The sequence below is a fragment of the Numida meleagris genome, chromosome 1, assembly GCF_002078875.1.
Source record: "Numida meleagris isolate 19003 breed g44 Domestic line chromosome 1, NumMel1.0, whole genome shotgun sequence".
Classification (NCBI taxonomy): Eukaryota; Metazoa; Chordata; class Aves; order Galliformes; family Numididae; genus Numida; species Numida meleagris.
Genome location: NC_034409.1, coordinates 46,796,450 through 46,808,964, shown reverse-complemented (window position 1 = coordinate 46,808,964; position 12,515 = coordinate 46,796,450). Strand labels below are relative to the sequence as shown.

At 37.0% G+C, this 12,515-nt stretch overlaps 1 long non-coding RNA gene across 3 annotated transcripts in view; it reads right to left on the bottom strand.

Annotated features, from left to right (window-relative positions):
* Positions 1-10,724, bottom strand: part of LOC110397384 — a 50,732-nt gene extending 40,008 nt beyond the window's left edge. For 2 of the 3 annotated variants that reach the window (XR_002437781.1, XR_002437745.1), the window contains exons 1-2: positions 10,378-10,644; positions 9,773-9,851 (exon numbers count right to left, since the gene is read on the bottom strand). This is a non-coding gene — a long non-coding RNA (uncharacterized LOC110397384). The other variant, XR_002437760.1, reaches the window with a different exon arrangement.

Below are 12,515 nucleotides of genomic sequence, written 5' to 3'. Positions count from 1 at the left end.
TGAGCTACAGCTCATCACCAGTCCCACTGCCCTTCCCACGTTAAACCTGGCCATCCCCTGCTACATCCTGGGCCAAGCCTAAGGCCACCAACACTCACCTGAAGCTCTCAGCAGGTGGCAGCTCTGGAAACACTGGACCCTCAAAGGCGCTGAATCAGTACCTCTGTTTTTCAGACAGTCATCCAAGAAGTTTATATCAGTATCCCATAGGTCTCACTTGAAATCTGGCAAACCTTGTAGCCTCCCCAGGAAGAGGATGAAGTAATCATATTTGAAGTGGCCAACAGACTTCCCTTTGGTTGCTTTTCCCCCCAGCCAGGATCAGCTGACAACAAAGTCTCTTCCAAGCTTTGAAAGCGAGTTTATCCTCAGGCTTCTGTAATGCTATCATGCACAGTCACGGCGGGGCTGGGTTTTTGACAGACTCCTGCAACAAGCAGTTGGTCTGTTTGCTTTCTTCATAGCCATGAGCTTTGAGCTTTCAGTGTTCACTGAGAACCTAAAGAATTCCACGAGTGTTTCCTGCAGGGGGTGACAGCTATCCACCCGGGTAATACGTTTGTGCTCTTGCATTGTAGCCCATTTAATACTAAAACTCTTGTGCGCTTCATATCTGCATAGGGCTGAGCAGGCAGTGAACACGAAAGAATCCAAGGTCCTCCTAAACAGGCTTTTGACAGACAGTGCATTTCTGGCAAATGAACATCTGAAGAACAGTAAAAACATTTTGATACTACCCAAAATAGCTCAAAGTCTGCCTGCAGAAGTATCAATAACTTAGAGGGAAAAAAAAGTCTGGAACGTAAAAGCTGCTGACAGAACTGTCGGTGCTGTGCAGAATTTGACAAGAAGCACACTGCCAACCCAGGGCTCAGGGGAAGAGAAGGAAATCCAGCACCCAACCTCCAGGCATCCATGGCTCACCTGTAACCAAGCCTACTCCTCCCTCTGGCCTGCTCCATGCACACTGAAAACCAGGAGACACATACACAGCCAAAACTGCCATCAGCAATAAAACCTAGGAGATTCAGCATTCACTTTACACTGACATTAATAGATGAGAAAACAGAAGTCTAGTATCCTTTAAGGACAAAGCTTGTCTTCTCAAATTTGCGACTGAAAGACAAGTAGAAAGGAATATTGTTGCCAAAGTAGCACATTTCTTTGAAAACACATTCATTTCTGAAACACTAAAGGAAAAGTTTATTTCATCTTTCTGCTCAAAGAGGAAAAAAAAGACAACAGTCCTGTTGAAACATTACTTGCATTACAAATATTAAAAATATAAGATAACTTTTTCCCCCAGTGTTAATAAGGAAGTAGTGTCAATTCTTCCTTTGTAGACTATTCCTTTATTATTTTTTACTGGAAAAGTGGAAAGAAGTTGTGGCAGAAAATGAAAACAAGAAGAATAAAATCAAAATGGTAATTTTATGCTAATATCATAGAATAGTAAAAAAATAGTTTCAAGCAAATCTTTGTTGTTAAAGACCACCAGGAAAGGTGGAAATTGTATAATATCTACTCATCCCTTAAGATTCATAAATTAATTCAATATGTTCATTCTCTCAGTATTAATCTATTCTGTTACTACTTCTTAATAACTGCTATAATAAACATAATAAATTTAACTAAGTTTCAGCTACAAAACATGATCTACTACATATATAGTAGATTATATATATATAATATATGTATTATATATAATATATTATATATTATACATATGTATTATTATATATATATTTATTTAGCAAATATTTTGGGTAATCTAGAAACTTGGAAATGTAAAACTGATTATATATATATAATATTTATACTGATTATATATATAATATATAATATAAACACATTTATATATTATATAATCAGTATAAATATTTATATTATATATTTATAAATATATATTATATTTATAAATATTTATAATATGTAAATATATTTATATATTATATTATATATATATAATCAGTTTTACATTTCCAAGTTTCTAGATTAACCAAAATATTTGCTCTGTATGGAAATGAAATACACTGAAAAGCAGACTGGATATCATTTGTGATGTGCTGGCTAATACTTTAGCCTTAACGGTTCATTAGTGTTTTTGCTTACATTTAGGAAGTTTGATTTTATTTTGGCTCATCATTAAAATGAAGCACAGATCTTGCTTCTGCAGTCTAATAATATACAGATGAGTTACATGAGGATCTTCTGTTAAGCATGCTTATTGCAAGAAACTTCAGGAATCAAACATTTGCCCATTCTAGGAGAGCAGAGAAAGAGGAAGATAGGAGGTTACTTTTGTTTGTCAGCATTCCTACCATAGACCCACACCACTGAATCACTTCAGTTTTGCATGTGCCTCCAATGTAAATCTGCAATATTATAGCCCACAGATTTGTTGTGGTCATTCTCACTATGATGGTTAAAGACCTCATGATGATACTGACAGACTAGAAACCAGTGGAAATACAGCATTTCTAAAAACATAACCTTTGATTCATCAATATTCAGCAATACTGAAATACAAAAGATCAAAAGGACTTCATCCAAACATTAACATCATCAGCTCTTTAAAAATGTTCTTCAGCAAGAAATAAAATGCAAGTCAAGTCTCTTCTGCCACAATTCTAAGCAACCAAGAAGAATGCATCGCATGAAAAATTTGCCACAGATCTTGGAACAGGTATTAGAATCTCTAATTTACAGGTAAGGAAATGATGCACAGATGTTATACCCAGATGGGAACATGTACTTAACTGAGAATAAACATCCAGAATTAGCATGCTCACCTATGAATAGAGATATTGCAGAGCTGCACTCAGCCCACATCTGTGTAATTGCATCAAACCGATACTGCAGGTAACTGGGTTGTTGCTAGGATTCCTGGGGATCGCTCTCTGAATTAGCTCCACACTAATTCAAGCCAACAATATGATTTAAGATGTTTTCAGAGAATACTTGTTTGTCCTATTTGAACAGAAGCATTTTTAGCTCACAAGCATGTTTCAAGTGGGCATTTCTGGCTACGTGTATTTCTTATTTCTGCCTGTGCTGGTCTCAAATTATGATTCCAGTGGATAAATGCCTCCTGTTTGCATTATTGCAACTGCGGAGAGGATGCTGATAGAAGGCAGTAGGGCTGTCTCACTGTTTAGTCCAGGCAGATTATAATTCTCTGGCACTGGCAATAGTAATATCACAAATGTTGACAAACAGAACAAAGCACCTAGAGCACAATTCAGTCTCTCAAGGCTCTTTGTTTTCAAAAACTTGTAAGCCTGGTGCAAGGCAATAGCTAGTGTACTGGAATCACAACATTGTCCAGAAACAACAGCATCTTATAAGAAAGATTTCCATCCATGTAGCTGTGAGAAAAGCCTGCCTTGAATCATGTCAGCAGAGTCATATAGCACAGGTTGCTGCTGATAAGTCAGGTGAAGAGATGTGTAATTTATTCTTTGGCTATCCCCGAAGACGCTGCTTATGCGAATGAAAGAATATTGGATGCTAAATGGCCTTCTGCATCTCTCTGAAGCCATCAGTTGCACATCAATGCCTACTGTTTGCCAAAGACAAAAAATAATAACATCCAAACATGAAGCATGCATTGGCAGACTGGAAAGGATGAGATACAAAAATCAACGTGAGTCACATCAAACTGGCAATACCAACTTAGTTGGGAAGCGTAGTGTTTACCTGATTTGATATTTTTGTTGGATAAAGTGGGGGACTCTGCTTTGACATATAAACTTGTACTCCAACATTCAACACAAGTGCTATTTTCCTTGTTCTTTTCTGCTTTAGCAATACAGCATCTGACATTCCGCACAGCACTCGAGGTCCATGAGAGCTACTATGCACACTACATCTTTGTTTGTTCCTTTCACAATAATTCATGAGGAAAAAAGATTTTTCTCTTTATACACTTTCCTTCTTATTGCATGCAGGTTCTTCCAGATTATAGATCATCTAACATTTTAAGATTTAAGCAAGGATTTTCATAATCTTTATGCTCTCACTCTCCATGATATTAAACAAAGTCTTTTGTTTTATATAGGCTTTTCATTCTACATTAGTAATATCCAGAGACCTTCACCTGCCATGTTAACATTTTCTCATATTTCCAGAAACAGAGTTAACTGTTATTATTTGGCAGAAGAACTCTGTCATGCATACCCAGAAAACTACTGCTTAAAAGACAAATGCATCTCTAAAACACTTGACAGTGGTGATACTCCAATTTAATGTATACTACTTGATTTCAAGTAAGTCTTAATCTTTAATTAATGACTACATAAAGAGGTAGGTAACAAATTTATTACTCTAGGTTTCTACCTTGCTGTGGATTAACAAGAGACTTTCCAGACACTTCCATTTTCTCCTTCTCTTCTGATGTTTTCTTTCTCTGTTAGTATTGCTCCCTTTTTCTCACACTGGATCTTTAGAAAATTCCTATTTTAATATGCTTTTTATCTGCAGTATCACTCCACCATTTCTGATCGTGACTTTTTCTTTTCTGATCTCTGTGATCTTCTGACTTGCAATGCTAACAACAGGATTTGACAAGTGCAAGTCCTTTTTCCCTCCATTAGTTAGGTATACTTGCTGAATTCTGTTATTCATCTCCTTAGCACAGTATTCTTTCTGTCACTTGGAAACTAATTAGTACAACATAATCACATCGTTTCTGTCTAGTAAACACCTGAGTTTCATAAGAGAAATTAATTTGTATCATAAATTATTGGCCACTGTTTGTCTGTAATTTTTATATAGATCAAGTGCTTTAGGTTGACCCCTGACTCTCATGCTTATCTGAGGCAGTAAAATCACACAAGTTGTGCAAAAACTTGATGCAATTTAAATAACTTCTACAGGTCCTGGGAATTTTGGTGCTTCTTTTGTGTTGGATTTTTTTTCCTGTATTTTTAAGTATAACATTGGTAAAAGAATACTTTTTTCAGCAAAATGTAAAAGAATGAAACAGCTATAACAATAAACTCATGGGTATTGACTAGTCATAACATTAAGAATTCAACAATGCACAACAACTTAATACTTAAGCAAAAGGTGTTTTACTTCAGGCAAATCAACACACGTTTTTTCATGCTGACATATTGCTTATGTATTTATGAAAACACTGTGTTTGCAGCAACGTTAATACAGATAGGCCATGAAATATGGTACCCTAACTCCAAAGCTAGTTTTTAAACAGAGGCTAATTAACTGGCTATCATCGAATATTGAGATACCATGTCAAAAAAAAATAAAAATAAAAAAAACACTGCAAAAGTTGACCAAAAAAAGCTTACAGCAAGTAGTCTGGGAATAAAAAAGGATATTCTTCTTCACAGTTCCCTGCTAATAAAAGCATTAACTTTAGAGCACATATGAAAGGCAGCGAGGACCTCCTGCTGCCTCTCTGATATACTGTTGGTAGCAAATGGGCAATTTCCTTATATGTGGCAATTTGCTAGTGTTACAACCCATACCCAAATGTCTTGAGGCACTGAAGTGCCAGTCAGGAGAACAGGACCAGCATTAACATATGATTTTGAAAGAAATAGCAGAAGGAAGAAGGGACGAAAAAAAAAAACCAACACTGAATGAATGCTTCAGTGAAAGTCTCTTTACAGAAATGTTTTGAGAGGCACGATCTGAAATTTCATGTTCTCAGAGTCATAATGCAGTTCACTCTTCTACGAAATATTAAGCCGAGGCAGTAACCCTTCATTTCCTCATGACCATTCCCCTGAGATAATAAATTGCTATATCCATCTAGAATTAAAAGCAAGCTCTAGCAGAACTAAATAATCTCATTATGAAAGGAGAAGCTTGTGGTAGCAGAAACCAAAAAAGTTTGTAAGACAAGAGGTTGGGCTCAGTCACTAACATGTAAGAGTTCATGAATAATTCAAAATAGCCTGCGCTTGCCTTATTGAGGAAAATACCAGAGGAAATAGAGATCAGTTGTCTTCTCTGTTCATTATTTATCATACTCTAATGTCTGAGAGCTGTTTGCCATTCTCTTTAAATGCACAACTCCAAGATGCTAAATGATCTATCCCACTTAAATACACAGTATAGAATTTCAAGAAACACTGTCAAGTTCAAAATCCCTTTGTCTAGGAGGATAGAATTTTTACATTATCAGCCAGCACTATTAAAAGCAGCATCTCAGATTAACAAAGGGGAGAGGATGAACACTGCTAAAACTTTTCAGATGAGTATCCAGACTTTACGGTCTAGAGTGTTACAAGTATACTCAATGAAGAGTTTCTATACTTCATGGAATTCATAACTTGACTATAAATATGTTGATTCTTTCATTAAAAACACCTAATCAAGTTCTAAAGCTCAGAACTTTCAATTACTCAGAAAGTAATTGGGGAAAGAAATGAAAAACGCAATAAAACAATAAAAGGGATGGTAAAAATAGATGCAGTAATAACAACTACATTGAAAATACTGAGGGCTTTTTCCAGGCCTTTTTTATTATTATTTTCTTTTTAATGTTATAGATTTCAGGTTCATGAAATATTTCTTCTGTTCAGGAGCCTAGGAGATCACAAGCTGACTACAGTACTTGAAGAAAGTATATCAATTTTACTCTGTGGGGGAAAAAGGAAATTGCTATGTAATTTCCTTAGGACTTCTTAAATATTTAGAATAGTGTCTTATTCATTGCTGAAGGAGTGGACAGAGGCATCTCTCGAACAAGTCATGTGGCCTTATTTAATTGGAAGTCTGGAGAGCTTACAACCTCTACACCATCAGGCAGGATTTTCCAAGTATATAAAGAAAGTCAATTGGGTCATCTAGCAAAATCCCCTTTAATTTAACTGAATACAACAGCCAACAACAGTCATGTTGCCCTCATAATCATCAGGGAGCCAGTCAGGAGAACTACAGGCCAAAGCAGGCTGACAAAAGTGCAGCACTGAGTACAGGAATTGCTTTCATGACTGCTCAGTTCTGGGTAATGATATCTGAACTTCTGGAGTTGTCAGCATTGGTCTCTCACTTGAGCATAGATGTAACAAGATATGTTGATCAGCTTTACAGTAGACTTGTCTTTAACGATCAGTTACATTCTCTGCTAAAATTCTGTTGGGCCACATCCCTCCCAGATGCCCCTTTTCCTCGTGGGAGATGCATATTGGGAGTTGTGTTGCACAACAGCCCAAAGCACATTCCTGGTCACTTTCTGAGCAGCTAATACATTTTCCTGGTTGATAGTGCTCCATTGTTCACTAAAAAGATACATCCACATACCCACGCACCCAACAGTTGATGTACCATTCAAAAAGTAAATGTCTTTCCTCTGCACTTTCTAAAGCAAATGTCAGGTGGCTTTCACTGTTGTCTGAAGCCTACTGCTTCAGTACACAAACCCAACCTGCACATCTCTTCTAATATTCCTATTAATTCTTAAACGCTAAGCCTTTTGGATGAAGCTGTGTTAAATAAAGCAATAAGAAACATAGGCACAGGTATACCCCACCAAGAACACTAGTAACAGCAGCCTGTTAGCTCAGATCTTGGTGCATTTGCAAGGCAGACATGTTTTAAGACCAGCATAGACAGCATCCTCCTCTCAAACATCCCCAACATTTCCATATGTATTTTTCATATGAGAGACGAGTACATAGAAATGACTCTGCTCCTCCCACTACCCTCTCTACTTCCTAAAGTGAGATTTTTGAGGAATCAGTTCTTCCCCATTAAGTACACAGAAAAGGCAAAAATTTATGCTCTGAGGAATTTGGCAAATGAGCAGTAAATATTTACCAGCTGCTAAGATCAGCTGGCTGCTTTGAATTTAATCTAAGTATAATTAAACAAACAAACAAACAAGATATCAGGATTCCATTTCACAGTGTGGAATAATACCATTCAAACATTCTTTTATTTTAAAGTTGTACCAGCATTAGTGGCCATCATAGCAAATTTGTTCTGTCACTGCTACATAATTATTAGTTTTTGGTTAGCTAACCACTACAATCAGAATAGCTTCATAAGTCATTATCAGATATTTGTAAGAATGCCATCTGAGAAACATTTCATTTTTAAGAAGCTCACTGTCATAACAGAAAAACAGTTTGCAAAAGCAAACTTGCCTCCAAAGTGATAATGGTTTTGTTTAAATGAATATCAATCCATTCTATTTTCTACGTTAAAATTGTACATTTCTGTCCTCCTTTATTAGATCTGTGTTTTGCTCAATATGGTTTATTTAGGACATTCTGTTTGGGTATTGTTTTTTTTTTTAACATTTGAAATATCAATGTCACATCTCAGTTTCAGGGTTTTCAGATGATAAGTTATACAACAATGAAAGCAGCAGGTAGGTTTGAGCTTTCAACAAAAGACAATCTTTTCCAAATTCATTCAGGCACTAGAGTTTAACATGCTAGTAGAAGAAAAGCAAAGTAAGGTGCACTAATCCTTCCTCCTCTCAGTACCTATGGTTTTGTTGTCCTGTCACGTCACTATTTTCCATCTGTCCTGAAGGAGAGAAGGGTGGGGAGGTGGTGGAAAGAAAAGTCATACCAGGCTTTATCAGGACAGCTAGTAAAACAAAACAAAAAATTCTCATCCACCTTAGGCTAATTTTATGAGAGGCACTCGATATTTTTTACTGAAATCAGAGTATCTTAAAAGGATAAAAATTAAAATACATTTTCACAGCTGAAGGAGGATCTGGACATAGCTAGAACATTTATAAAATAGAACTGGTACATATGTTATGTCTAGAACTACAAATGTTATACACTGCAGTACAGGATAAGAAAAGCCACTTAAATTCCATGGCAGCTACATTCTCAGCCCAATACCCCATCACCTCTACAATCTCACAGCACAAAACCATCAACGCTTCTTTTACACAAAGTTCAGAAGAATCACATTTTGACACAGAAAATTCTTAACTCGACTGATTTACTAGCACTTGTAAGTTTCTAGTTTGTTTGGTTTGGATTTCTTTTAGTGACTCAGATACTTCACTGTTGCACATATAACCTTACAGTAGTGCTCTCTACCAGGGCAAGGGAGATCCAAAGCGAGGAGAATAAATAAAGAATTAGGCCAAGAAAAAGAATACAATGTCACCCACTACCCATCTTTTGCTCAACAGTTCCTGCTGTGGCTAGGTGGGGGGTGGGACTGTTGTCCTATGCTGAATGTAGATACCCAGTCTGGTAGACAGAAGTAGCTAATTAGCTCTTGGGTGCCAACATTTCAGGACCCAATTCAGCTTTTAATTGTATCACATTTCATCTCTTGAAAATATTGAAAAGCCATCTGGACACAGTCTTGAGCAGCCTGCTCCAGTCAACCTTCCTTGAGCTTCCCTGACTGGATGGTCTCCAGAGGTCCCTTCCAACATCAACCATTTTGTGATCCTGTGATTCAGGAACTAGGAAGTCACTTTTGACAAGGAATTAAACATGTGCTGCTGCCTGGGCACCCCAACTTGCTGCTGAACAGCCTGGCTCCTTGCTGGGGAGGTCACTGGTCTACTCCCCACCAGCACTCATACCACACCCAGCTCTCAGCTAAACTTTCCTTTGCAGCAGCCAGCCCTTCCTGCTACCCAGCACCCCGAGAATAAAGGTAAATTAATTGCTGGTTGGAAAAAAAAAATGAAGAAAACTCACTGGTATATCACTACTAAATGTCAAAAGGCCAGGAATCAAGAGGACAAACTAGTAAATATTTATATTATCTATGCTAGAATGCTTTAATACAGATAAAATGAAAAAAATCCTACCTTCAAATACAGTAGAAATCCTGGTATGCAGTTCCATGCAATAAGGATTGGACAATTCCAGTCTTCAATATAATAAAATCTAAAGACACAGAGGACAACAACATACGAGGTTTATCTGACAATTCTACTGGGAATGTAAATAGTGAATATTATGTTTCTAAAACTGGTTTGGTTTTTTTGTTTTGTTTTTTTTTTTTTTTTTGACCTGAAGGAGTCCAAAATACCCCAAAGGCTATAAACACATTAAGCAAAAATGTAAAACAGACATTTCTTAGCTAGAGGGGTTTAGTTAAGGTGCAGTCAGACAGCAACACAGCAAGGGAAGAAAAAAATCTGCTTAAAAACATCAGGACAATCTCCCATTTTAACAAAAGACTACCTTTGATCCTTAGAGCCTATGAACTGAAAAAAAAAAAGTATTTTTTCATTACAAAAAGAAAAAGATGGAAAAAAATGTTCTGAAGTTCTTCCAGAGTAAACTCCACAGTTCTCAGTGAATTTAATTCCTTGGGAATATATATCAAGTTCACTCTGCTGGAACTGGTAGAGAGAAAAGGAAAAGGAGATATTCCCACAAGCTTCAAAACAGAAGTATTTGTTCTTACCTACATTGTACTGAGACGTGCTCAAAATGAAGCAACCATAAGGAAAATGATGGTACCATTGAACTTCGGGCTAGCCTTTTTTTTTTTCCTGTAAATTTAACTGAAAAGCCAATTAGGTAGAATAATGGGCTGTTCCTTTTATCAGAGATAGTTTTTGTTCTATTTTGCAAGTGTCTAGAAAATCAGAGGAAAAGAGAGAAGGTGTGTATATTTCTAAGATGTAGCATTCTGTAATGCCTTGATATCCTTATGACCTGCCCCAGGCATACACACCTTATGCATTGCAGAATTAACACCAAAGAAAGGATCCCTGTGGTTCTCTCCCAAACATTACTTATGGCTCTCACCTGAATTTCATTTATTTTAAAGGTAGCTGCTTAAGATCAGTTATTTAAATACACAGTCAAGCACCTGAGCAACCAAGAAGCAGTTCTCAGAGCTGCTATCTATTGCAGTGTCAGTACAGAGCTAAGCTGGGGAGGGCTATATGGAGAAGGAGAGCTGACATTTCAGGTGAGAGCAAAAAGCATCAAGGAAGGCAAATCTTTCTCAGCCTGTCTGTAACCATGAGCTCACCTGACAGCCTGGGCTCTGGGATGACCCATTTGAAGTGGGATTGTGCAGCCAGCCACTTCAGAGTTGAAAGAGATTGTGTATTATTTTCATTTTCTTTTTCTGTTCTGTCACTAAGACACCATCCTGTGGGCTCCTGAATGCCAGTTATTCAGTCTTCCTGACTTAGGCATGTATCTTTACATTTCCTACTCGTGGATCCAACTTGCATAGTCTCATTTGCATTCACAGTAGGGTCTGATCTGCAAATATTCCAGAGCCAAAGAGCCTCACTGGGAGAAGCAGCAGCTCTGGTTAATCTGGTACAGGCTGTGCAACAGTGCTGCAACAGAACAATTTTACTGTTCTCAGCTTTTCTGAACATTCACATCCTAGCTACCACTTCTCATGTCTTCTGATCTCAGGCAGCTAAAGGTATCTTTATATCAATAAAAAGAAGAGATTTTCATTTCCCTGCTGAATGGATTTGAAGACTTGTAAAGTTTCTAGTTAGAGGAGAGGTCACTTTTTAAAAGACCAAACTATTGCACCTCTCTCTCATGATCCATTTCAATTCATTACTAAAGTAACTAACATACATGTAAGACCCCAGTGCATCACTTGAGATAACATGGATAATTCCCACACAGCACCTTTAAGCAATGCAACTCCCTAAATTCATATCAATAGAAAATTTTCGAATCACAGTTGAACTTGCATTTTCCACCTAGCAAAAGGTCTGATCACTCTTACATCAATGAAGGCTAAGCATGGTCCCTGGCTTTAAAATAATTATGACTGGTAATCTTATTAAAGCAGAAAATTTGAGTGGAAGGTTCCTACAAAGACATCTGCCTGAAAAAGTTACCACAAAAGCAACAAGTAAGCACTACCAAACAGTGCAAAACTTCAAATAAGGATTATCCTTAAACCCAAATCACATGGAGACAATTAATAATCATACAAGACTGGTGAAAGAGTTTTATTCTCAACTAATCCTAAATACCTTTCTTCTGTTACTTCTATGGATATATCTGTGTTGATTCCACAGATGTGTACTTTATACCCATTAAAGAACAGCATACAGGGTTTATTCCATGAAGAGGCATCAAGCTAGTTAGTGCCTCATTCAGCTATGAAGACTAAATGGCAAATAAGTTTCCCTATATACCTCTATAGTAAATACAGGCATGGAATGCACATATCTCACATACAGACTCTACAGCAGTGAAAACTGGACTATCCACCACTTTCCCCTACCATCTGTAAATTATAGTATATGAAAATAAGTATTGTTAATTCTCTCCTCCACAGTTTCTTCTCACTGTCTCTGCCATGAGTAAGGAAAAAAAAAATTAGAGCAATATGGCCAAGAGAAATGGGATGTTCTGCAAGAAATATTTTTACTACAAACTACTTTCTGGAGAGAGAGAGATAAATCAAGAGGTCATTATAAAGTGACCTCCCAAAATGTTACCTGTTCAAGGAATTTTTTCTGCACCTCCGTTGGTTACACTCCTAAAGAAAAATGACCTCCTGTAGACTTACTGTTTCAATTTACGCAGTCATCTCAGATTCCCCAAGGT